At 40.3% G+C, this 11,251-nt stretch overlaps 1 pseudogene; it reads left to right on the forward strand.

Annotated features, from left to right (window-relative positions):
• Nucleotides 1-3,758: 3,758 nt before the first annotated feature.
• LOC113626878 (60S ribosomal protein L8 pseudogene) lies at nt 3,759-4,532 on the forward strand (annotated as a pseudogene).
• The last annotated feature ends 6,719 nt before the right edge of the window (nt 4,533-11,251 follow it).

Raw genomic sequence — 11,251 nt, forward strand, 5'->3', positions numbered from 1 at the left:
TTAAAATAATCATATAACACGATCAAGTCAGATTTACTCCTGGGATGTAAGGATGATTCAAAAATATCAAATCAATCAATGTTATACACTATACTAATAAAAATGATGGATACAATTTATATAATCATCTCAATAGATGCAGGAGAAGCATTTGACAAAATTCAACATTCATTTATGATAAAACTCTCAACAAAGTATAGAGGAAATATACATCAACATAATAAAGGCCATATGTAACAAACTCACAGCTAACATCATGCTTAGTGGTATAAAGCTGAAAGCTTTTCCTCCAAGGTGAGGAACAAGACAAAGATGCCTATTCTTGCCACTTTTATTCAACATACTGTTGGAAGTTTTAATCACAGCAAATAGACAAGGAGAAGAGGTAAAAGGCATCCAAATCAAAAATGAAGAAGCAAAACTGTCACTATCTGCAGATGGCATGATACTATATACAGAAAACCCTAAAGACTCTACCGACAAACTGTTAGGACTAATAAATGAACTCAGTAAAGTCTCAGGATACAAAATCAATATACAGAAATCTGTGGTATTTCTATACACTAATAAGAAACTATCAGACAGAAGAACAAGCCAAGTGTCCATTGGTGGATGAATTGGTAAAGAAGAGGTGATGTACCCACACAAAGGAATATTACTCAGCTATAAAAAAGAATGAAATTCTGCCATCTGTCACAAGATGAATGGACCTTGAAGGTTTTATTCTAAGTGAAATAAGTCAGACAGAGAAAGAAAAATACTATATAATATCTCTAATATGTGGAATCTAAAAAAAAAAACTACAAAAACTAACAAACTAAATAAAACAAAAAACAAACTCATAGATACAGAGAGAAGATTAGTGGTTATCAGAGGGAAAGGGAGTTGGGGGTTGAGCAAGATGGGTAAAGTTGGTCAACGAGGTGATGGTGATGGATGGTAACGAGGCTTGTGGCTGTGATCAACTTGTAGGATATACAAATGTCACATTATAATAATGTACACTTGAAACTAATATAATTTTTAAAATGCTTATTACAGGATTCTTGCCTTTGATAATTTTACAATATAATGGGAAAATCAACCTTAACAAACTTAAATATTAAACTCTCATATGTTTGACATATAACTCAGACCTGCTGTATTACTGATTCCTGCTTTCTTAAAAACATGTCATGAAAAAATTTTAAGTTTCTTGTATAGGCCCATTTATCATGTTTGTTTCTAGAAACAAAGAAAATTTTAATATAGTTTACTTCTCATTAAAGAAGAAATATTTAAAGTCTTATTTTTGAATTGATAATAAAGGCTAAAATTTAAAAATGGTTAGGCTTACTGTTTGGCTTGTTGTAGGCAAAAGCAAACACATTTAAAAAAAGGCAAGAAAACAAAGGAAAGTTTCAATAATCTTTAAAATTTCAAATAAGTTTGGAGAGATGTATATACTTCCATTTCCATCAGCCATGACATTATTTCACTGTAGGTTGATGTATGTTTTAATTGATTTGTGATATGAACAACTTCTGCATCTTTGTAAACAACATCTATGTCTTAAATTTACAAAAATGAGTCACATAAATAAATATTTTGTGTCCAAACAAGCAGTATTATCTTTCATGATACTGTGTGTAGACTGCGTGCCTTTTTTGGTTTGAGTCAGCTCAGCTAAAGGGAATGGTCCAGATAGCCTCCCTCTCATGTCAGCTGGCAGGCTGGTTGAGCTGCAGAACCTCAGCTGGGTTTTCTTCTCTCGGCTCTACATAATCTCTTCTCTTGCAGGAAGCTTGCTCTGCTTTGACACATGGTAGTCTCTTGGTTCCAAAAAACAGAAAAAGACTGATAAAGACTTCTTGTGAAAAAATTTTCAACTCTTATTGGCCAAAACAACTTGCAAATCCACTCCAGATTCAGTGTGGGAGGGCACTACCAAAGGGCACTGGTAGGGGGAGAAGAATTTATGTAAAATATTTATACCAGTAGCAAAACAGATAATATTATTGATTTAAGATTTTTAGTAGGGCTGGTGTACTGAATAAAAATCCAATCTCCAGCCAAGAGTGTTCTGTACATAGTCAAAGTTGGGCATGTTGATATTATACCATCTATTTCAATTTAATTCAATCAGTTCACTAACGTTCTCTATGTGCTCTGATACATACAAGAAAAGGTTAAATATGTTTATGGTACTCACTGCACCTGAAATTCAGTTGGGAGAAGACACCACCATTTGAAAAATTAAAAAATCTCATAAGTCATTAATTGTGCAGCCAGCTTAAAGGAAGAGACCACAGATTCAACAAAAACTCACAGGAAGGGAAGCGGTCTTAGGCATTAAGGTGAATGGACAGAAAATACTTGTTTAAAGAGGTGGCACTTGAGCCTGGAAGAATAAGTAGAATTTTTCTAGAGAAGTGAGAAATCAAAGGCTTGCCTGGTGAAAAGATCAAAAAAGTAAAAGTTGTGAAAGTGGGAATGATCTTGTCATGAGCTGGGGATTTTTAGTAAACTGCTCTGACATACAATGAAGAGGTGAGTGGGAGCACAACTGGTTTGTGTTGGGTTATAGAAGACCAGGCTCTCTAGTGTCTGGGAATATCAGCTACACTAGAATTGATGCTATAGGTCAGAACCTAACCACTGCTCCTCTTCCCTAGGTTTTTGTTTAACTATTTTAACCAAGGCATCAAGGAACTAAGAAGCTTGAAGATGTAGGTAGTAACAGAGTTGTGTAAAAGAGTTTACTTCTAATTAGGTGATACTTAGCAGAATCTAAGCTACATGAATTCTTTGCCACATCTCACAGAGTGCTAGATTGTGAGATGATGTATGCAAAACAGATGTTTTACACAAATCATGTTCTATATTGCTATAATACTTCTGCTCCCACATTCTGTGCAGGGATACCCCTCTGTGAAACTTCTCCTGTTTACTGGCTGCTGTTTGGAGAGATGTCCATCTTAGGGCCAATGAGGTATACCTAGAAGGTCATATCAAGGAGAAAAAAAATGTGATGCTTACTCTACAGGGCCCCTTAATTAGGACTATGGTTTGTGAAGTTGACACTCAAAATGGACTCAGGTGTGACAGCAGACAAAACCGTAGGACATGCTCACAACAAAAGTCATTATGGAAGATAATGTCAAAGTTGAGGAGATGATAACCACCTTAAAATGTAGTAAATAGCACAAAGAAGATGAGTAATGAAAATATGCCTTTAGACTTGATAATTAGGAAAGCAGCATGAATTTGTGATAACACAGCTTATGATAGTCATGGAGGACTGTATGTAATAGTGAGGATTTGAATAAAGTATATAAAGTGATTAGTGTTTCCTCAGAAAGAGGTGAGAACATTTTTGATTGGGGAATAGTGTAAGCAAAAATCCTGAGAAATGGATTAGAAAGACTGAAGAGATGGAGAAGATAAAAGAGGTGGTAGAGGAGGAAATAAATTCAAATCTTATAATCAAGTTAGTTAATATTAATAAGTCTTTAGTGAAGAATGAAAATATCTGAATATCAAGAAAGATCATAATTAAGAAATCATGATATTTTTTCTTAAAAATGTATGAAGTTAGTCAAAATGTCCAACTAAGCAGGATAAATATCTATAAAATGTTACTTTCTGTTATAAGCATTTTGTTTCACATCACTGCCCTCTTATGTTCTGATTTTAGTTGAATGAATATTTAGAGATAAATGTCATTTACAATTATTCTAGCCTGCTCTTTTGGCTGCACTCAGAAGCAGACCGCCGTGATGGGCCGCGTGATCCCTGGGCAGAGAAAGGGTGCCGGCTCCGTGTTTCACGTGTGTGTGAACCACCAAAAGGGCATCACGTGTCTGCAAGCTGTGGACTTCGCCGAGTGACACAGCTACATCAAGGACATCGTGAAGGACATCATCCGTTACCCGGGTTGCTGTGTGCCCCTTGCCAAGGTGGTCTTCCAGGATCCGTACAGTTTTAAGAAGCGGATGGAGCTGTTCATTGCTGCCAAGGGCATCCACACTGGCCAGTTCTTGTACTATGGCAAGAACGCCCAGCTCAACATTGGCAATATGCTGCTGGTGGGCACCATGCCCGAAGGCACCATCGTATATTGTCTGGAGGAGAAGCCTGGTGACCGGGGCATGCTGGCCAGAGCCTCTGGGAACTATGCAATTGTCATCTCCCACAACCCTGAGACAAAGAAGACCAGAGTGAAACTGCCCTTGGGCTCCAAGAAGGTCATCTCCTCCATCAACAGAGCTGTTGTCAGTGTGGTGGCTGGAGGTGGCCACGTTGACAAGCCCATTCTGAAGGCGAGCTCTGCCTACCACAAGTATAAGGCAAAGAAGAATTGTTGGCCATGCATATGGGGTGTGGCCATGAACCCTGTTGAGCATCCCTTCAGAGGTGGCAACAACCAGCACATTGGCAAACCCTCTACCATCTGCAGAGATGCCCCTGCTGGCCGGAAAGTGGGTCTCATTTTTGCCTGCTGGACTGGGTGTCTCTGGGGAACCCAGACGGTGCAGGAGAAAGAGAATTAGGGCTGGGGGCTCAATAAAGCTTGTCTTTTTCACACACACGCAAAAATTATTCTAGCCTGTTTTTACTTGTTCTTATGCAGCTTTTGTAAGGAACACCTTTATTCCATTTGAAACTGTCAAACTTTCAGTCATGGAAGCAATTTGAAATCCTAGAATTTGATGATATCATCCCATCAAACCCTCTGTCTTCTCAGAAGAACAAAATCTAACCTTCCCAGAGTAACAAGGCTCAAAACAGTATTCTGAGATATTCTTATTTTCCCATCTCTAAAGCTAACAAACAACACCTTATTGTTCACATAATCAGGAATTGCAGTTTTTTCTTGCTTTATTAAAGCAATTCAACCATCTCAGTTTATTCTTAGTCTCCTCTATAGAAGAAAAAAGTTATTTGGACAAAAATTTAGTGGCCTTTCTCCTCCTTTTCTAGTCCACAGGCATTCAAAATACCTGAATATTTAAAAGTTTGCAACCAAGATGAAGAGGAAACTTGGTATTTTTTTAGCTTCTTTTGTATTTTGCCATTTATTTACAGAATGAATTATTGGACTTAAATTGTCTTCCCCTTTTCCAGCTTTTTTTTTTTTCTTTGTGGTACGTGGGCCTCTCACTGCTGTGGCCTCTCCCATTGCAGAGCACATGCTCCAGATGCACAGGCTCAGCGGCCACGGCTCACGGGCCCAGCCCCTCCGTGGCACGTGGGATCTTCCCGGACCGGGGCACGAACCCGTGTCCCCTGCATCGGCAAGCGGACTCTCAACCACTGCTCCACCAGGGAAGCCCCAGCTTTTTTTTAAACATCTTTATTGGAATATAATTTACTTAAAATGGTGTGTTAGCTTCTGCTGTATAACAAAGTGAAATAGACATACAGATACATATATCCCCCTATCTCCTCCCTCTTGCTTCTCCCTCCCACCCTCCCTATCCCACCCCTCTAGGTGGACACAAAGCACGGAGCTGTTCTCCCTGTGCTATGTGGCTGCTTCCTATCAGCTATTTATTTTACATTTGGTAATGTATATATGTCCATGCCACTCTCTCACTTTGTCCCAGTTTACACTTACCCTTCCCCGTGTCCTCAAGTCCATTCTCTACATCTCCATCTTTATTCCTATCCTGCCCCTAGGTTCTTCAGAAGCATTTTTTTTAATATTCCATATGTATGTGTTAGCATACATATTTGTTTTTCTCTTTCTGACTTAATTCACTCTGTATGACAGTCTCTAGGTCCATCCACCTCACTACAAATAACTCAATTTCATTTCTTTTTATGGCTGAGTAATGTTCCATTGTATATATGTGCCACATCCTCTTTATCCATTCATCTGTTGATGGACACTTACGTTGCTTCCATGTCATGTCTATTGTAATTAGTGCTGCAATGAACATTGTGGTACAGGACTCTTTTTGAATTATGGTTTTCTCAGGGTATATGCCCAGTAGTGGGATTTCTGGGTTGTATGATAGTTCTATTTTTAGTTTTTTAAGGAACCTCCATACTGTTCTCTATAGTGGCTGTACCAATTTACATTCCCACCCACAGTGCAAGAGGGTTCCCTTTTCTCCACACCCTCTCAAGCATTTTTTGTTTGTAGATTTTTTGATGATGGCCATTCTGACCAGTTTGTGGTGATACCTCATTGTAGTTTTGATTTGCATTTCTCTAATGATTAGTGATGTTGAGCATCTTTTCATGTGTTAGTTGGCAATCTGTATATCTTTGGAGAAATGTCTATTTAGGTCTTCTACCCATTTTTGGATTGGGTTTTTTTTTATTGATATTGAGCTGTATGAGCTTCAGCAAATTCAATTTTAATCCAACTTGTAGTGTGACTTCAAAAAAAGCTAAATAAATTTATATAAATTTAGTTTACATTAGAGTAAGTGTAAAAGTGGCTAGAATAAGTGATAAAAAAAGTGTTGCTTTTTTCTACATATGAGTAATAAATTCAATTTTTAGTGCCGTGGTTTATAAGCATAATGGTCATGGAAAATTACAAAGATGTTAAAAGACTGGAAAAGATGCCATAAATGAAATAATGAGGTCAGTGGAGATCAAGATGGCAGATTAGAAGGGTATGGTGCTCACCTTTCCCCACAAATATATTTTAAAAAAATACATCTACGTGTGAAACAATTCTCACAGAATACCTACTGAACACTGGCAGATCTCATATAACAAAAACTGCCAGAAAGATCACAACACAACTGCATAGGATGAAAGAAAGGAAAGGAATTGGGACTGGACTTGTGACCCTGGGAGTAAGCTTGAAAGAGGAAAGGTTCCCTCAACCTGGGAACACCTCTCACTGGCTGCGAGATCAGCTGGGACAGATAGGGAGACTCAGAGGCTCAGAGAAGAGTGCAACAGGTGGCCTGTGGCAGACAGGACAGAGAAACCAGCACAGATCATCCTGGCCTCCTTGCTGCATTCCCCATCTTGAGACATATGCCTGTTGGAGATGCATGCAGCAAGTGGGTGATGAAACTCAGGGGACATACCTGGGGAAAGGATTGAGGTTGGCTGTGCAGAGGGAAACAGAAGGGTGTGGTCTGGGCCATAACTGGGGATATGGGCAGGACAGAGTCCAGGTTTGCCATGGGTGTCCCATTGTCAACACATGCACAAATGTGTGTGTGTGGGGGGGGGGGTTGTGGCCCATCCATAGCAGCCTCATTCTTGGTGTGCTAATAGCAGGTGCACCTCTGCTTCTATGAGATCTGGAAGCATGAAAGCACCTGCTTGTTGCCCAAATGCAGAGGCAGGGTTGAAATCTGAGTTGATTCCCAGCTGCTGTGCAACTTCAATGGATTTACACCCCTGGAAGCTTTTTGACCAAAAAGGCTGCAGTACATCTGAGAGGATTACTGGCATTCCTGTGGCCAGAGCAGGTCTGATATCAGCAGTGGTGGGCTTTGTGGATGCATGGATACAGAGGCAGGGCTGGTGTCTGCACTCCCATAGTGGACCCAGGTGTGCAACCTCTGTGGGTCCAGTGCCAGTCTTTGGCAAATTTGTGATGGTGGTTTTGTGAACACAGTGCCTGAGGGAAATCCAGAGATGTGCCAGTGTTCCCACAGCTGAGGTAGGGTTGAGGGCAGTGCCAACAACAGTGTATTTTGTAAGCATGCACAATGGGTGACAGGTGTCAGAGACTGCACTTCTTGGTGGACAGCCCCTGAAGAGGAATACTCAGTGCCTCCTTTCCTCCAATCCTGGAGTAAGATTGCTCCAGTTCTGCTACTTCACTGTATATAACCTGATTTGGGGGTTTCTATTCCATAAATTTGTGAGCAGAACTTGCTCCCAACAAGGCTGTTACAACCACAGAAGCAAAAAGGAGGACCTGCCCAACACCCAGTGCAAGCTCTGGTAACAATATCACCAATAACACCCCCAGTCAAGGGAAAAACAGTGAACACAACCTGAGGAAAGATGTGGTAGGCATCCATACAAAAACAGCCCCTCCTACCAAAATAGACTCATGCAGCCTACACAGCAACATTCCAACATAAAAAGAACCATTCAAGACAACAATAGATAACTGTTTCTCCTAAATTCATAGAGTCAGAGAAGTATAAATGAAATGAAGAAGCAGAGGAACCCCTCCCAATGAAAATAACAAGAGAATTCCTCTGAAAGAACAAACAATGAAACAGACTTCTCTAGTCTACTAGAACCTGAGTTCAGAAAGGAAGTAATAAAAATGCTGAAGGAATTTTAAAAAAGCTATCGATAGAAATGCAGATCACTGTAACAAGGAACTAGAAACTAAAAAGAGGAGCCAACAAGGTTGTCAACTCAATTGATGAGATAAATACTGCGTTAAAGGCAATAAACAACACACTAAGCAATGTAAAAGAATGAATAAGTGATCTGGAAGACAGAATAATAGAAATCACCCATCAGAACAGCAGACAAAAAGGCAAATAAAACAAAGCAATATACAAGACCTATAGGATAATCTAAAGCATGCCAATCTAAACATAATAGGGATCACAGAAAGAGAAGAAAGAGAAAAAGGGATTAAAAATGTATTTGAAGAAATCATAGCTGAAAACTTCTCAAACTTATCGAAGGAAACAAATATCCAGGCACAGGAAGCACAGAGGGTGCCAAACAAGATGAACACAAACAGACTTATATTAAGACACATTATAATTAAAATGGCAAAAGTTAGAGATAAAGAGAGGATTTTAAAGGCAGCAAGAGGAAAAAAAAAGAGTTAGTTACAAGGGAACCACCAAAAGGCTATCAGCTAATTTCACTACAGATATATTGCAGGCCAGAAGGGAGTCGTGAAATATATTCAACGTCCTGAAAGGGAAAAATCTGCAACCTAGGATTCTCTACACAGCAAGATTACCATTTAGAATAGAAAAAGAGATAAAGATTTTCTCAGATAAGAAAAACTAAAAGAATACAGCAATGCTAAACCTAACCTAAAAGAAATATTAAAAGGTCTTCTTTAAATAGAAAAGAAATAAGAATCTATAGGAAAGAGAAAAATCATAATAGGAAAAAAAATATATCAAAGGATTGAAGATCACTTGAATAAGCCTGTATATATATTTAAAAAATCAAAAGGAAATTGTGGAATAGGTTATAAGTAAAAAGGATAAACATGAAGATGTAAAAGAGGACATCAAAATCATAAAATGTGGGGGTGGGGGTGAAAGAAAATGTAGATTTTTTTTCAGAATGTGTTTGAACTTATATGACTATCAGTCTAAAGCAAGTAGATATAGAACAGGCTAACTTACTTGAAAACCAGGGTAATCACAAATCAAAATCTTACTAGATTCCCCAAAACCAAACAAAAGGGAACTCAAGCATAATACAAAAGGAAACCATCAAACCACAAAAGAAAAACAAAAAGAAAAAGAGGTCCATCACTGAACTGCCCTGGAGCCCGAGGGGACGGTGGCCTGACTGAGGCTGCCGGCTATGGAGGGGCCCCACCAGCTGAAGCCATGACAGTCCTTGGGACCGCGGGTCAGTTCTTTTAACAAGTAACTTAAAGACAACATGGAAAAACAAGGAGGTTTGTGCCCGAGATCATGTTGATGTGAAACCAGGAATGGCCACCTTGTGCCAGAGTGAGTACAACTTGGAGGAGCTTCAAGATACCGGAAGAGTAACATGCGGAGATCACCTTCCTCCCCACAAATACATCAGAAATACATCTACATGTGGAACAACTCCTACAGAACACCTACTGAATGCTGGCATAAGACCTCATACCTCCCAAAAGGCAAGAAACTCCCCAAGAACCTGGGTAGGGTAAAAGAAAAAACAAAAACAAAAGAGACAAAGAATAGGGACGGGACCTGCACCAGTGGGAGGGAGATGTGAAGGAGAAAAGGTTTCCACACGCTAGGAAGATTCCCGCACAGAGGATCAGTGCCGACCAGCACTCACCAGCCCGAGAGGCTTGTCTGCTCACCTGCCGGAACGGGCAGGGGCTGGGGACTGAGGCTTGGGTTTCGGAGGTAGGATTCCCGGGAAAGGACTGGGGTTGGCTGCGTGAACACAGCCTGAAGTGGGCTAGTGCACCACGGCTAGCTGGGAGAAGGTCCAGAAAATAGTCTGGAGCTGTCAAAGACACAAGAGACATTTTCTTGCCTCTTTGTTTCCTGGTGCATGAGGAGAGGAGATTAAGAGTGCTGCTTAAATGAGCTCCAGAGATGGATGTGAGCCGCGGCTATCAGCACAGACCCCACAGACGGGCATGGGATGCTAAGGCTGCTGCGGCAGCCACAAAGAAACCTGTGTGGAAGCACATGTCACTATCCACACCTACTCTCCTGGGAGCCTGTGCAGCCCACCACTACCAGAGTCCCGTGATCCAGGGACAACTTCCCAGGGAGAATGCATGGCATGCCTCAGGCTGGTGCAAGATCAGGACAGCCTCTGCCACTGTAGGCATGCCGTGCATCCGTACCCCTCCCTCCCCCTGGTCTGAGTGAGCCAGAGCATCCAAATCAGCTGCTCCTTTAACCCCATCCTGTATGAGCCAAGAACAGATGCCCTCAGGTGACCTACACACAGAGGGGGGTAAAAATCCAAAGCTGAAATCCAGGAGCTGTGCCAACAAAGAAGAGAAAGGGAAATTTCTCCCAGCATCCTCAGGAGCAGTGGATTAAATCTCCACAATCAACTTGATGTACCATGCCTCTGTGGAATACCTGAATAGACAACAAATTATCCCAGATTAAGGAGGAGGACATTGGGATCAACGATATGTATATATATATTTTTCCCCTTTTTATCTTTTTGTGAGTGTGTATGTGTATGCTTCTGGGTGTGATTTTGTCTGTATAGCTTTACTTTTACCATTTGTCCTGGGGTTCTCTCTGTCTGCTTTCTTTTTGTTTATTATTACTTAAAAATATTTTTTCTTAATAATTATTTTTTATTTTAAAAACTTTATTTTACTTTACTTTACTTTACTTTATTTTATCTTCTTTTTTCTTTCTTTCTTTCTTTCTTTTCCCCATTTTATTCTGAGCCATGTAGAAGACAGGCTCTTGGTGCTCCAGCCAGCCTCAGGGCTATGCCACTGAGGTGGGAGAGCCAAGTTCAGAACATGGGTACACAAGAGACCTCCCAGCTCCACGTAATATCAAATGGCAAAACTCTTCCAGAGATCTCCATCTCAAAGCCAAGACCAAACTCCACTCAATGATCAGCAAGATACAGTGCAGGACACCCT

Source organism: Aethalodelphis obliquidens, unplaced genomic scaffold, assembly GCF_003676395.1.
Source record: "Aethalodelphis obliquidens isolate GAN/ISIS:26980383/991018 unplaced genomic scaffold, ASM367639v1 scaffold19, whole genome shotgun sequence".
Classification (NCBI taxonomy): domain Eukaryota; kingdom Metazoa; phylum Chordata; class Mammalia; order Artiodactyla; family Delphinidae; genus Aethalodelphis; species Aethalodelphis obliquidens.